A 15,705-nucleotide genomic window follows, 5' to 3' on the forward strand; every position below is an offset into this window, starting at 1 on the left:
CGCCACAAATGTAACTTTTACTACCATCATTGGTGATAAGAGAAACTTGATAAGGATGCTTATTGATTGTCGTCTGTTGCCCGCCTACAATCCTTTCTGTCTCATTATTGTAGCCGATTTCGTTTCGGTTGGCTCGTGGATATCCTTAATGAAAATAAAAAAAATATTATAATGAAACTTTTATATTTAGTCAGTCAGAGTAGGTTTTTTGAATTGCTCCAATCGTCAGTAATGATGATATTATGACTATTTATTTTCAAGATTTTGTTACATTTGTCTATTCAATATGACCTAACAATATAATAGAAATGTGGCGTGTATTTTCAAAATGAACTTACTCCACTTCAACAAATTTTTGGCAAAAGCCAAAAAATTGTTTACGGTATTGATAGTACATATGTTTTTTTGTATTAGAATAAGTTACATTTGTAACTAACACCGATTTTGAAGTTGATTTTTCTACTGGATTGAATGCTATTAGGTTTTTCTATACAAAAAATACTCGTTCAAAATTTATTTCTTAAATTCTGGCATTCATAATTGTTTCTTATTCTTATTTTCGTCAAGTAGTGGAATAAGTTCACTTTGGAAATACACCCCTCAAATATAAGTAAGTAGGTACCTCACTAATTTGCATGCAATTTGAGATTAAAAATGAAAGGAGGAGGTATTTTAAGTCTGTCTAAGGGTGGCACTATTATTAGTCTTATTCCGTAGTGTTTGAATGATAAAATTAAACGACTTCCTGATATACATTTGATTATTGTACTCTACAATAAAATATTATATACGCCATGCATCTATATCAAATGTGCAAAACAAGGTTAAAATCTAGAAAATGCTTTATGGCTACAACTATACCTCTGACTCTCCCACTCGAAGAAGAGAGACTATCCGCATAGGAGGCAAACCTGAAAGATTGGGTAAAGTCAGCAGAGAATCTCCCACCCGGAGCCAGTCTCGGGTACCGTACTTGGAAAGCCCTAAACAGACTGAAAACCATGGTAGGGTGCACCTGAGATAACATGGTGAAGTGGGGGTTCTTTGATGACTAAACCTGCGAGTGCAGTGAAATGCAAAGCATAGAGCACCTATTTTAATGCCAGGCTTGCCCAGGAAGCTGCAACTGCGACGAGAGCCTACAAGCCGAGGAAAATGGTGTTGCCTTTGCTAACTTATGGAGCAACATATTGTTACTATTGAAGACCCAATACGGCAAAGAAGGAAACCGAATATAATTTGAGTAGTTGTTCAATTTTATCATTCAAAATTTCACTTTCAGTTAATTACATATTTACCAGGACTATATTATAATTACCTTACAATATCAAATCACTGTTAGCATTAATATTAGTTCACTGATTAATATGTAAGATATTTTATTCCAATGGGCACTAAGAGAAAAGTTTATGTTTGCTCTTAGAGTATACATTTACTTTCACTGTTTTAAATTAGGTAGAACCACCTTTTGCTTTTAAATAGACTACTTCAAATCTATTTAATTTGTATGTATTATTGTAGTATTGTTAATATATTACATTACAAATTGGCACAATTGCACCTGTACTCATGGCAGATGATATTAAGCCTTTAAATGCGACGTCAGTCTTTACTATATTTACCATTGATATTATTTTCTTGAAAAATACTGTACTATCCTTTTATGATTTGACCGAAATACTGTAGTTATCTTGTTTTAATACAACATATAATTTATATAATTTTTCGGTCCTTCATGTTATGTAATAATATTATATATTTATATCTAAATTCTTGGTAAAAAGAAAATTTCGTTCAATTTGATAGTAGTAATATTTTTTTTCATTACACAATCACTGCTAAGCTGTTCATTAATTTTTAATAACCACATTTAAATACCACGTTAATTATATCGAATGGGCCATGTAACGCAAACGCGCCAGTCGTGGTGTCAGCACTAAATGAGTTAAGGTAGCTTCTTTGAATTGTTTAAATTCTTGGTGAAACCTTTAGTTATTTAACCACGCAAAACGAGACTGCTCCGGGAACCTCATAGTAGATATAATAAAATAATTGATTTATTATGTAATCACCCATTGTTTATTTATTTTGCAAAGTGCACCGTTGAGGTGACATTAATATTGTTTTGTATTGCACCACAACTAAACAAATTAATGGAATAGGTATAAATAAATTAGGTCGGCGGGATTTTGACGACTTTTATACATTGAACACAAGATAAAGATTATTATGATATTATGGTGTAGTCAGTAGTGTAAAATTTCAAATATCCATCACTTTTTTAGTTTTGTGTAAATGATTAGGTATTATTTTATCAAATTAAAGTATTAACACACACCGTACGTACGTACCGTATAAACATGGTTATATTAGAAGTAGGGAATCAATATGAATTTAGTAATAATATTATAGTAGATATATATTTTAATCGTTTACCTTCTAAAATTGATAGAATAATTATAATTATTTGTTTGTCAATACTATATTATTATTATGTTCAGTGTTGAGGGGTGGAGGTAGGCTATTAAGATTTGACATAAATAGTGCAAGCTAAACTTTGTCAGTCATTTTCATTTGTTTTCATTGAATTAAGAATACAATTATTTGCAGATGGTGCTGGATAGTTTTTAAAATTTAATTTCAGACTAACAGAGTCAATTAAAAAAAATGATGATATCAATAAAATTGCAATGCAGAATAAGTAGTTAGAATTATATCAATGTTTGATGATAGTATTTAACTATAATATGAAACATTTAAAAAATGAAACTATATAATATAGTATTTACCTTGAGCACAACTAAATAACGCAACGACTACTAACAGACGAAACATTGCGAAGGCTTCTTCTGATAATGTGACAAACTTGAATTTAAATAGTCACACCAACTGACAGGAATTATCTAACAATTATAAATATTATACAATGTTATAACCATTGATGAGTCATATTTTAACTGTAATTTTTATGGTATTTAAAATAAAGCTAGTCATAGCCACTCAACTGTAATTAAGGCGATAAATATAATTACACTAATGTTTTAAAATGTAAATTTAAACAATATAATAGGTAACCGAGTAATAATTCATTTTAAGTAGGTACCGTTTAAATTAAAATATAGGTTTTATAATTTTTAAGTGACACAATATATTTAAGTGCGACAGACTGCAGTTTTTCCCAAATGCCGGTCCGTAAATAGTAATTGTCGTTCATTTGAATATATATGTCAAAACTTTCAAGCAAATCCTCATACAAAAAAAGTAAGCAATTTATGGTAAATGTTAACACATGCGGAATAATTAATACTCAACAATAATAAAACCTAACCAATCTGTTTTTTGATGCCATTTTGGTATCCAAATATACAATATAAACATTTGTAGCTAAAATGTCATAAAATTATCGTCCACATTTTCGACTTTATGAGAATTATCTATTCACGCGAGAAAACTTATTCGGCTATGTCAGTAATACAAATTTAACAGAGAGACCAAATGGATATGAATGCAGAGTTTTGTCTTCCCAAAAACACTTAAGCTATGGTTATCAAAGTAGATACAATTCTATCACATACGGAGCAGTAGATATGGTTCTATTTTTTAAACTACCTTTCTTTAAATTCTAGAGTTTCTATTATTAACAATACTTGTTGTTTGAGCCAATTTCCTCGTATTCCCTCTCCAACTTCTAATCCTTTTATGTTTCCCGGTCATATTTGAATATCAGTGACAATTTTACCACTGCTTAGCTAATAATTAAACAAAAAAACAAAAACACGATAATAAAATTAATTAATATACCATATATAGAGGGTGACTTGCCGCAAGAGTGACTCAACTCTACCAAAACAAACAAGTGCGAGAGAGTGACCCGGAGTTCGGGAGTACTTCAGGAGTCTAGGAGTTTCATTAGAAAAGGTTTGTGCCTAGAATTCTGTTAAACCCAATAAAAGATTTTAAAACTTTATATACAAAATAGTACCTACATTCATAAATAATATTGTTTTTCTTCGCCAGCAGTCCCCGAATTATTTCTTCTATTTTTACCGGTCCGCAATTGTAAAAAAGTTGGAGAACACTGCGATAGAGAATACATCTACATCTACATGTAGAGTACATCTTTGGTAGGTACTCAAGTACTACTGGACCATTAATGAGACTACTTGCACTTCTTATATTATACTATATTTTTCATACCAATTGAGTACCTACTTTTATATTATTATAGTTTACCACGATACATAAAAAAAATTAAAACAACTTAATAAAAATAATGCACAGAGAGAAATCAGTTAGCAGTGGTAAGGTAAAATGCGTTTATATGTGGATTCAATCTCATTAATAACCTAACTATTATAGAATAATATGCACACATAAGTGAATACAAATTGTATTACACACCAAACAACAAGTTTCTATTCTACGCACACTTTTTTGTTTCAAAAGTATGTATGCGTTATAGAATCAAATTGCATATTAATTGTACTTATTCATTGATACTCAGAGGTTATTGACACGACCAGAATCCTTGGCTAGTAATATATTTTTTACCGAAAATAGGTAGGCATTTAATCGTTATAATTTCTGATTCATACTTTATTTTCCAGACAAATTATACCTATTAAAATAAAATAAAAAGCTTGAATGGTAATGTCTACATTTAAGCCAATGCAGAATATTTGGGATTCATGGCTGTACTTGGTTTAAAAAAAATCGTATATGTACTAAGTTTCAAAAATAGATGATTATGACGTGTAATATATACTATTACTTTAATAGCAACGAGAAGGTAAGAAGTAAACCATGCGGCCTCTTATTCCATCGAAAGTTAACAAATAGCGAAGAACCTGCATTAGCCACAAGCCTCAAAGCCTCAATACAATCTCAACTTGGCCTACTTTTATATCAAGCCAAATGGATTTTGACATCCTGAAAGGCCGTTCATTTACAGAGAATATGTATACAATACACTAGAGGCACGGAATGCTGGTAAAATATTAGATGATACAACAAAACTTTACTGGCAAATGACAGATATTCCCGGAGGCACTGTTTCTATATTATGCTTTAACTGAGCACTAACATTTGAAAATTATAGAGACCAAATAACACAGCTAAAAATCAATAGATGCTTTATTTTACAATGATTTCAGTGTAAAAACATAAAAAATTAAACTTAATATACGTAAATATGCAGTGTCTGTTTAGAGATAATAAAAAAAATCCATTCAAATTTATGTTACACCTAATCAAAAATGCTAAATTTGCACTAAATCTTATAGCTAAAAAAATACCAGTGAATCACTCTTTTTTATTAATTTTTACTAATTATTTTCTTGGTCACAAATGTAAATAAAGTTAAATACTTATAACAGTATTAATACTATCGGCCGAAGGTACTTGATGGAATTTGAATTTAAATTCTAATGGATTTAAGTGTTGCACTATTCCATTTGATTCGTTTTTTACGACCCGGGTTTCACCTTTCGGCATCTTCAGGCACTATGTACAATCACTAAAAGGCAAATAAACACTGACAAATCCATTAGAACTTATGACAGTGTTAAGAATGAGGATTTTTTGTTTGTTTTTTTAATTTTATACGATCGTAATATTTTTTATTGACTTCTTAATTTTTCTATAATAAAATCGTGTGAAGTTTTGTTAAATGAATTAATATTAATTACTTCAGTAATTTAAAAAATATAGAAGTTAAATTAAACTCAGTACCAAATTTTCTCATCATCAAAATGCAATAGGCAAATAATTAAACATAATTATTAATTTATTATTGCGGACGACTTTATTACGACGAAGTTATGCTAATATTTATTTTAATAAAAATAAATAAACAATACCTAATTATGAGGTAATAAATTTGTGAGACAATGAAAGAAAATTTGTTTTTTCAATACGTCGAGTATCATCGTATACAATATGTACATTTGGACACATCTAAAAAATACGTGCGATTTAGGTGAATAATTAAATAACATATTACGAAAAATCATACTTTTCTTACAATAGAATTTCTATTAAGATTGCATCTGTAAAGTTATAATGCATAATAATATTGTTTGTCTGCTGAAATTTATCGCAGGCCCATCAGTCTGATGGTTTCGTTATATTTTATTTTATAATATCAAAATTGCTGGGAACTGTTCTAACCGCGCGTTGAAATCTCTGGTGTACCTATGTCGTAAGTTCCAATCGTTCTAAGTATACATTTTTAATAATTTATATTTCTGTGTGGGCTTCTTTGCATTCTTAACTTCAAAACTATTTATTTATGTTTTTATTACCTATATTCTATTATTTTATTTTTTTCAGTTCCTTCCTTCGCTGTGATAAAATTCAATGAGAGAAAATATTAATATCTCCATAAATCAATTAGGTATATAAATAATATTCAACTAAAAAAATGTTATAAAACAATTTATTGTTCTTTTGAGTGTTGATATTTTTAAATACTATGGCATGCCATTTAATTACTACGGCTAGTAAGTTAGTATTAAACTTAATCCCTAATCATAATGTTTCAAATTCATTTGAGTTAAATAAATGAAACAATGATTTATAAAAAATACCTATCAAACTACTGTGTCAATTTCAGAAAAAAATAGATATAAGTTTTTATTTATTTTATTGAAATGGTATTTTTAGGTATTTTTTCATCATTGATTAATTGACACATTCCCTTTTTTATACTTTTTTTAGGAATTAAATAAATGACTAGCCAACTTTTACTATAACAATTTTCTGGAATAACTCTAACCGTCATTGGACCATCTTATGTTTTATTAGTGGCAAAGAGTGGAAGTAGGCTGATAGATCCGATAAAAATAGAGCACATTTTGTCACCCATACGCCACGCCTTACTTGTTTTCATTTATCTAAGAATATAAATTGCAGATGGCTTTGGTTAGTTTTTAAAATCCAATTAAACCATACCTAAATCAAACAATAAAGATAAAATATTAAAAATTATGTACAGGTTTATTACATTATAATATTATGGTTTGGTAATGTAGGATTTAATTGAATTTGAAAAATTAAATAATACAGTCAATGGAAACAAATATAAAGTGTGCATTATTTTTGTCGGATCTCCACAGCTTATGTAGGTACCTCCACCCTTCGCTACTATGATTTATGCTGTATCTCAGAGACTATTTTGAGATTAGTATTTTTTCTTTGTTTATAGTAGTCGAAGGCAGCGAAAATATGGTTAAATTCTTAGTCCAATAATGGATATAGCATTTGACAGAAGAAAATTGGCACCCAGTAGTGTTTAAATCGATTTATTTATCGAATTTGACGTATTACAATGAGGTTTGATTTTTTCAATTGAATTCTATTCACACCCAATCAGCTGTGGTATTGTATGACGTTCTTCTATCGGGTTTTGAAGAATGAAAGTGTGGTGATTCGGTCATGCGATTCAGCAACCGGCTCCGGCAATGTTAAAAAGTTAAGTTAGCTCCGGCAACTAGCAGCAGCGTCCAACGAATGTCGAAGGCGCTCTGCAAAGGCGATGGCTGTTTGTCTCCTCAGTCGGCTTACATACCTCGAACTGATCGCGCGGTCCCGCCAAATCGCGGAGTTAATTCTCTAATAAAACTGTCCATTATTATATGTTAATTTACATACCGCACCGTTAACCTGAAAAGGCAACCCAAGCATCAAAAGGGAGAGTGACTTAGCTTAAAAAAAAACAGTTTCAATTTTAACTTGAACTTGTAAAAAATTTATTATAAATAATTACAGTTATTTTAAAAGATTTTACTATCCGTATAATTTATGATATAACTAAGTTTTTCGAAATAATTAGTGGACAATAATTATTATGTTCAATGTTTAAAATATACTCTCAACGATTAAGATAAGACACTGTGCTAATTGCTAAGGATATCTCAGCCTTAATAGGTGAGTTATTATAACTATATTATTATTATACATGCAACAAAAATTATTTTTAAGAAGAATATAAGCTATTATCAGAAAGGCAATATTATTTAATTATGTTTTTTGCGAGGTTTTAAAAAATTAAACGGTTGGTACTTGGTAAATAATGAAAAAAAAATATTGCAATTTTCGGTGAACAAAAAAAATATTTTGTAACTTTTCCAGATATTGTAATTTTGTGAAATTATCACTGTGTAAGACTTTTATTGGTACTTTTTTTTAGAAGAAATATTTTTTTTTTATATAAAAACGACAGAATCTCTGACAATTATTATAATACTTTGAAGTGCTTCTTTTATTCCCCTTCTAAATTAATTAATGCGTAAAATTATAAATAAATATTTTTATGTAATTTTATAATATTTCCATATGGTCATCTTTAACATTACGATAAATAGAAAAAAATTAAATTTAAAAACAAGTTTCATAAAAAATAAGCCACGAAAATTCTCATATATGCATACAATTAGTATCAGTGGTCATTTAAAAAAATATTGTCTACGGAGATATGAAATATCGAATTATTTGATTCTAAAAGCAGTCGGCATTGACCGTGGTGTCAGCCAGCTACTCGTTCAAGTTCAAAATAAGTGAGCGAGCGGCTAGAAACGAGAAATGCACCACTCAACCTGTTTAATACGAGCTAAATATTTTATTAAACTTATATTATTTAAATGTAATTATCAAAAAAATTAAAAATGTATTTAAATTATAATAAGTGGATAAAATTGTGTATATACTTAATATGTTATATGTAACGATAAAAAAATGAAAAAACAACTTTAAAAGGTGTTAAAAACTTTATTATTGTAAATATACTTTTTACATTATTATAAAATTGTTATAAGAAATGCAAAATTCATAATTTTCACTAGTATAACACTACTACACGTAAGTAACAAAATATTTACGTCTGATACAACCAACACGATTTATATACACGTAGGATTTGTATAAATAATGCACTTAAAAGGAGGTAGAAAAATATGTCGTACATAATTTGAAATCAATAACCAATTTAATTAAAGTTAATATTAAAAAAATAATGTTATTTGAACATACATAATTTAAAAACACACCAGATATATTATAATCATTTTTGAAAAAAAACCGTTGGTTGCAGGTTCATGTCCCGGAAGATATCGTATTTAAAAAAAGATTTTTTCTAGTGGAATATTCTCAAATCTTATTAATTGTTTGTTAAATAATAAAATCATATTTAATTGACATATCATTTACTTAATAAAATTGTCTTTTAAAACAGCATTACTATAATAATACACAATACTTATAACGAAATTAGATTTTTAGTCGTTAGATATTTCAGTTGTAGTGCCATTATCAAAATGATATTATAATTGATTAATTTCTTTTACTTTTTTTTCTTTTTTCAATTTATTACTAATTAAGTATCTTACTTACAGAAGTTGTGGTTCAAATAATAATACAAAAATACAATTTTTAGATAATGACGTAATTAGATTTTGAGAATACATACTGGTATTATCTTTGAATCATTCCCAGTAATTGTCCTCTGATCTTTTGAGGTATGCCAGTAATATGGAGACCAACCGTTTTGATTCTAGTCAAGTTATTCCTATATTTTACATAATATGCACATTTCAAATATTCACAATTCATTTTCCAGTCAGATCACGAACAAATATATATCATATTATATCCCAATCGTACCTCAGAAATATAGTGTGTTGTATATTACTATTTTATATCCATTTTATACGTATCTTAAATACGGGCGATACAATAAAATTATAATAAATTATTTTAAACTAGTTTATGGTGTCTTAAAAGTGGCTTCAAATTTTATGAAAATTATAAGACGATAAAAAATATATATTTAATTCTGTGGAAGCAATTATTTCAAACTAATCATAAAAATATATATTATTCATAATTAGTACATGCATGTTGGTTAAATATTTAATATGAATTTTGTGAACTTAAAAAAAAAACCTTTTAAAAACTGTAGATGAAAAAAACTTTACCAATAAAGTACCAATATTATTTTAATTTTGTCTAATAATAAAAAAGAGAAACTTGTAACCAATATCCAGTCTATCATTTGGATTAAGTTTTTCGTTATCTCTTTTCATTGATTTTAGCTCTATATTTGTATAACAAATTATAAATATATATATATATATATAACAGGGTTACAAAATGATTATAATATTAAAGATAATATTTAATCCATATTTTTGTGAATATTCGTTAAATTGTATTCTGTTGGTGAATACCGCAAAAGACGACGCGCAGTAAAAAAAAAATAACAAACAAAATCCACAATGACTTCATCGCGACTTATCAATCCTCGTGGCAAAATAAAAACGAATAAAAATCATCAAAAAAAATCCTTTCAATTCAATAGGTGATAATTCCCAGAACACTCAAATAAAATGATGAAGGTGACGCAGTGTTTATGAGATTTTTTATATTTTTTTTCCTATAAAACCAGTTTTGGGCCCTTGTTTTATTCTTAATGAAAATACTGCAGAAGCAAATCGTGCTGAATTTGTCTAGAACTCGTCTAGTCTAGTCGATACAGCTGATCATACTTATTTATTATAATACAAGTTGAAATTAGTATTTACTAATGCACTCAGTATTAGAAATTATTGTCAAAAAAAGTATATTTACAGTCTAATAGTATAGTGTCTTATTCACATACCTAAGCATTTTCAAGAATACTAGTTGACAATATATTGATACTTAATCTAGTCCTTGGATAATGAGGTTAAGAATACTGAACTGATATGGTGTGATCATGGTTTTATTGTATTATCACTTTAATACTTTTTCGATTCATTTGAGCACGTCAAGATTAGTCAAAATTTCAGTGTTATTCATTTTGAATATACCCAACCTAACACAACCTGACTACAATTATTAATTAAAATAAAAATAATTAAAAGAGGGGTCTGATGTCATTTGAAAGTTAAATTAACTTTAAGAATGAGTGTAAGAAAAATGGGTGACATACATCTAATTTTGACTTTACCTTCTTAATTGAATTCTTTAAATAATGTTTAAAGTGGCAAAGGTATTTACAAATAATGTTAATTATTATGTCGTTCAACTGTTTAAAAATTTATAATTATTTATACAGATATGTAGATGTCTATCAATTATTAAATATACTTACATCAGAATCTAAATTAAAATATGAACGTTTTATTAATAAAAATAAATAACAAATTACAAACAAGAATATTTGACAATTAATACTAAAATTGCATGATGTAAAATTTATCAATCAACTAAATTTATTTATTTTACATATATTCAACAGTACAAATTACAAATTCAAAGCGTTCATGACATGACATAAAATAAATGTTAACAATTTTTAAAATAAAAATACAGAGAAATGTGACATAATAATACAAGTAATAAAATAAGAAAATAATTAAAATAAAACAACAAAAATAAAATTAGACGGAAGCACACAGAATGAACTATTGATAAACCCTATCATAAAAACTTATAAAATAACGTCCACCTAAATTTATCGATAAAATGAAGAAGATGAAGCCGATAAAAATATACATACTATCTATATAGTCATTCAAAAAGAAAAGTAAATAACTACTGTGGCCTCAAATAATATTCTATTTACATTCTACATAAATATGAAAGTATCCAAGTTTACAATGCACTTTTAGTATTAAATAGTATTCGAATATCGTGTTATTTATTTGCAAAGCATAAATGGCAATAAGAAAGTGAATTAAATATTTATTTTTAATGGGGTAAATATAGTATGTTCAATTATTAAAAAAGATATTAATAAGTCTGATCTTCTCATGGTTACGTGTAGAGAGTTTGGTTCGCGAGAATTATCGAAGTGACCCGGTTTAGTTCTGCGTAAAACGTGTTATGGTCATGCACCTCGAGTTGATCCATCTCAACATTGAACGAAAGTATGGTCATTGGATAATAAAGTGTTTAATTACTTTTAAATATTTGGGAATAGGTAATATTATTAACGGTAGGTATCTGAATTACGTAAATTACTATATGCAGTATCGATATGACGTATTGCAGAATAAAATATCATTTTTTTAGAAAAAAATAGTCATAATTTGTTGACAATTTAAAAGCGACTAATCTTTTATTGAAATTAAATTGAAATAAAACTAAAAATTGAAAGCAAACCTACGTGTGCTTTTGGTTGTCAGTGGATTTAATGCTTTAGCGGCGAAAATTAATTCCACTATAACTGGAAACATATTATACTCTCTGATTAGAAAGAAACATTATATTTTTTGACCATGTCAAATTCTAATAAGATCATATTATGGGCCTCCGCGTGAAAGTTTGTATTAACAGATTTTTGTTTTTACGATAAATGGATATTAGCCACTTCCTCATGGGTTATACACTGACTCCGAACAAACATTGAAAAACAATAGGTGTATTTGCTAGACCCAGGACTCGTTAGCCGCTCGGTCATCATGTAAGATATTCAAAAAATTGTATAAAAATAGTAAACCGTTAAAATAAATAATTAAAAAAACACCTGATTGCAGAAATATGTAGCTAGAAATTAAAAGTACACAATTTCTGTTAAATATTAATTGAATTTATAAAATACGTTTTAACTTTATATTCTTTTCTTTCGACCATGTCCGATCCTAATAGGATCATATGGACCTCCACAGAGTAGAGGTTTATATTGACAGATTTTGTTTTTTACGATAAATGGATGTCAGCCACTGGCTCAACCTATTAGGTCCATACCCTGACACACACAAATTGAAAAACAATATGTGTACTTGCCAGACCCAGGATTCGAACCTGGGACCCACGGCGTTATAGTCCAACGCTTAAGCCACGCGGCCACCGTGGGTGTTTTATTCTTTATACTTTATATTCGCCACGTATAAAATATTGTTTTTACGATACGTGTTTGGCTCACATGGCGAGCTATACTTTTCATGATGTGACATTTTAAAATGCTCACGATATGAGAAAAACGCGTGTCGTAAAAACTATATTTATATAAAATGACACTAAGCAAATGATGAATCTCTGAAAAAAATTACATAATCTTAACTTTCTTGTGAATACTTTTCATAAATCTGTACTGACAGGTTCATCCTATTGAGATTAATCAATTAAACAAAAGCTAATGCATTTCTCAAAATAATTCCATCAGTGTTATGTTTTATTAAAGCCTTAATGATATAAAATGAAGTGTTATAAAATAACTAGTATTTTAACTTCTGTTAGGACCCTTTATAATGCAGTTTATAAACAATCGTCATGCTATTTTAATACGTAACTAGGTGTAAACGAGAGTAAAATGTGAATTGTAGGTTAGCAAAGTAACGCATCACTTTAACAAGTTTCTAGTATGCCTAGCCTTTAGTCAGGTACACGTTGTGTTGATGATACTGTGCATTATGAATTACTCAAAATTTTATTTGTAGGTAATATTATAATAAAATAAGAATTAAATAAAAAAAAATATAATTACATTCGTTAAAGACAGTATACAAACAACCATCTTGTGTTTATTTGTATGCACTTAAGTATAATGAATAAATACTTTTATGAAATCCCCATTGTATCAAAGTTTTTTTTATTCAATGAAAAAGGGTTTAAAATTATTAACGAATAAGACCAGTACAAATTAATATACTGCATGTTAAACTATTGACAATGTAGTGGCAGTCAAAATAAATGGGTATTCAAAAATGAAAGAGTGCAATATTTCCTGGCGATTAGTTATTTAGTTAAAAATTTACAATCAAATATCAATGTTTGAGTAATAATATTTATTATTAATCTACAGTAATATTACCTATATTAAATTATTAGTTTCTTTTAAACACAAGTAATATCCGTGTGTGACACGTACTATCATTTAAACATATTCGATTAAATGTTGTTTGATATATATTTAAATATATTTTATGGATAAAGGAAATTACCAATACTACCGTTCTTAAGTCGAGTATTTAAATTTCAATAAAGTGGAAGTTATATTAATATAAATTTTAAATATATTTATTTTTATTTTCCCTAAATAGAATAAGGTAGACTAAATGAGGTAGATACATACCTTTATGTTTGTTATCGAACTGGATATGCAAGATTTTTGTCTTGTTGTTATGTTATGTAGTTATGTTTTCTAAAGGATGCGCATGAGACTTGAAAAAGGATGAAAAGGACATTTCGCGTGAAAACAAATAAATGATACTGAACAGGTTTTAAAATTGAATATTAAAAGCAGAGGCTACCTAATGGTCAGAAACTATTGACAAAGTTTAGATAAATACTTGAATATGTAACGTAATTTTATGAGCATATTAAACACAGTCGTGAGAAGTTTGATTTTTATTTAAAAATTTACATAAATTAACTGTTTTGCAAATGGTTAAATATTTAGCCTTCACGGTGATGTGTTTTTACACAACTGAATTAATTCTCTACAAGTGATCTACATTTTAAATCAGTTGAATAAAATATGAAGCAGAGTTTCGAAAGGGAAATGATAGCGAATTTATTATTAAGTCAGTTATGTAACCGGTGATACTAAAAACGGCGTGTGTTACCGAAATTCGTAGATATTTTTTAATCAATAAAATTGAATGCGTCTGTTACCTCACGCTGACTATCATTTACCTGTGATTACATGCCAATTTCAAATCGTGAAATCAGCAATTTATCACGTTGGAAAATACTCGTACTTTCAAATTGTTACGGTTTATTGGAGTACATTCATTATTTTGAGATTATAATAAAAAATGCGAATCATTAGCAGAGTTCGGTAGCTTTAAAAATAAACAGCTAATGTAAAAAGAATGTTGAAAGCATTTTACATATGAATAGAAATCATCTCGTGATAATAACATCACGACTATTAAGTTTAGTTGCATTTACTCTTACATGAGTTTGCTTTCTCAATACCTACTAAGCTACGAGTATGTTCAATGCATCGTTATTTTCTATTCATTTTTTTTATATATATTAAAAAGATATACATGCACCTGAAAGCTCATTGAGTAATCAAGTAGTTAACCTTTCTTACAGATTCACTGCTAAGTCTATGTTAATCACATAATAAAAATACACTTATTTTTGGTTTTATAAATACTCAATTGAAAAATATTTTACAATCCTATTAGAGATATTTTATGTATGCTAAATTTAAATTCTAAATACCAAGTATATACATATGTGTCACATAATTTCATTCAAATCAAGAATTTTTATTTTTCCAAGCTTAACCTAGTTAGTCTAAGCTTAACCCAAATCTTCCCTCCATAATTCGTTTCATATGTATTATATAAATGTGCTTAGTTTTTTCAAATACAGATCAAATTAAAAACGTATATCGTCCACATAGAACAGAATAAGCCTAACTGATTTTTTGTAAACATATTTTTATTGTAGATACTAAAAAAATCCTTTTTTGATTCTCCATATTTAATGGAGTCAAAACAAGCGTATCTGAATTATGAACATAAAAAGGTTATCAGCTTGGATCATTAGTTATTAATGTTTTTTTACATACAAAGTGCTTTTAAATCAATATTCTTATATTTACAGTTTTCAAATCAGTGACAAAAAAGTTTAAAAGTGCTTTCCTGTAAAATGTCAAAAAATCAGTACGGCTTGTTCTGTTCTAAGGGGACGATATGTACTAACTATATTCTTTATTTTTTATATGGAATTAGTTTCTCTGCATTATATTCTAAAAAATATTAGTAT

The 15,705-nt window shown here is 27.9% G+C and overlaps 1 protein-coding gene across 2 annotated transcripts in view; it reads left to right on the plus strand.

Annotated features, from left to right (window-relative positions):
* Positions 1-7,550: 7,550 nt before the first annotated feature.
* Positions 7,551-15,705, plus strand: part of LOC147063825 (uncharacterized) — a 457,860-nt gene continuing 449,705 nt past the window's right edge. For both annotated transcript variants that reach the window (XM_085958983.1, XM_085958984.1), the window contains exon 1: positions 7,551-7,926. The gene's annotated coding sequence lies outside the window, so the exon portion shown is untranslated. The remainder of the gene's footprint in view (positions 7,927-15,705) is intronic.

Source organism: Rhyacophila brunnea, unplaced genomic scaffold, assembly GCF_057557595.1.
Source record: "Rhyacophila brunnea isolate RB1 unplaced genomic scaffold, BYU_Rbru_1.0 scaffold_8, whole genome shotgun sequence".
Lineage (NCBI taxonomy): Eukaryota > Metazoa > Arthropoda > Insecta > Trichoptera > Rhyacophilidae > Rhyacophila > Rhyacophila brunnea.